Here is a 1,746-nt window from a genome sequence, read left to right on the forward strand (position 1 = left end):
AAATTGTAAACAAAGCAACCAATTTAATTGATAATAAAACCTCTTAATGATAGAAAAGATAAATATCAAATAAATTTTTTTCTTTTAATTTTTGCTTAATTATTAATTTCCTTAATTTCATCCTACCCTAATTAATTAAAACCTCTTAACGATGACTTAAATATAGGAACCAATTTCCAAAAATATCATCTTAATTGAAAACCATCAATTATTAACCATCAATAATAAATTAATCTCTTTCCCTTTTTTCTTTTTATCAAACTCCTCCTATAAATATTTCAAAATGCAACACAATTCTCACCAAGTAGCCTAAACTTCTACCATACATTCAAAAAAAAATAAAAAATGAAGAGCTTCCCAACTTTTGTTGCCCTTCTAGTCCTTTTCTTCATCGCTTCGGGTAATTAAATCCTTCTCAAAGGTCTATATTTTTATAATATTTGTGCTTTTCTTTGCGATGAAATATTAATTTTGATGTGCAGGCACCGAAATGTTAATGGTAAATGTCGTTGGTCAATGTGAGCGAGTCTTGTATGGAAATGGTTGCGAGACCAAAAAATGTAATAGGGATTGTATTGCCAAGTATGGATCGAAAGCGTATGGATTATGTTTCTTCTATAAGAAACCTAGCGATACTTGTATTTGTCGTCATCCCTGTGGAAGTGAAACCCTAAATTGATATAAAAGCTTGGGCTGTTGGGCATGATCCTTGCTAAATAAATCCATCTTCTATTTGTATGTTCCATTGGAGATATTAAATAAAACTATATATATTTCTATCTATGTTTTTTTTCTTTTATCTCATTCATTTATGTGTTTATATATATAATATGAACTAGATGTGGGGCCCGTGCATTATGCGGGTATGTTTATTCAATGTATGTTAAATAGACTGTAAACAAATTTGTTCTAACAAAATAAACTAATTAGATTAAGACATAATAATTGTTAAATTATACGAATTTTAAAATAAATATAAATTTTATATATATACAAAGTTGTATTAAGATAAAATTAATAATTGTACCTATATAATTATTAATACTAATTATAGGTAGATGTCATTAAATCATTCATCTAACTTGAGAAGATCACCTGAATATTATATGATCTAATTATATTTTCAGGATCATTACCTTATACAATTGGTATTATTTTTGCGGACATGTCTTTGACATTTGATGTCAATATTTTGTAGTGAATCATGTATGATATGGAAGATTACCTGAATATTATCAAGATCAACCATTTAAACTTAAAATTTATACTGACCTTCAGCAATTTCTGTAACTTATATTCGTTCTCAAGTTGCATTGCGCGAGTATTTTTTTTACATTATTATTGGTTTTTAGTGTTTTAAATATATATTTTCTATATTGAATTTCATTTTTTATTGAATTGACAATTAAAAAATCAATAAATAAAATATCCAAAAATTGAACTCAAAGTCTATATCATCATGGTTCTTGTTAAATATGTCACCATTTGAAATCCACAACCAAAGTTTAAAACTTTGTCAAGAAAAGTAAAAACAGTTGCAGGATAACCCACTTGGTATTATTGATAAGTCTATAAATCAATCGGAGAAGAGAAACATTGTTGAAAAATGTGAACTTTTAAGCAAGAGATTTGCAGAGCCAAAGGAAAAAATTGATTTTGATTGTTGAGAAGAGAAAATGAATTATTTTTATTATTATTATTTTAGAAATTAAAAAAAAATTAAGAATGTTGAGAAGAGAACTCACA

The sequence above is a fragment of the Pistacia vera genome, unplaced genomic scaffold (genome assembly GCF_008641045.1).
Source record: "Pistacia vera cultivar Batoury unplaced genomic scaffold, PisVer_v2 Contig192, whole genome shotgun sequence".
Classification (NCBI taxonomy): domain Eukaryota; kingdom Viridiplantae; phylum Streptophyta; class Magnoliopsida; order Sapindales; family Anacardiaceae; genus Pistacia; species Pistacia vera.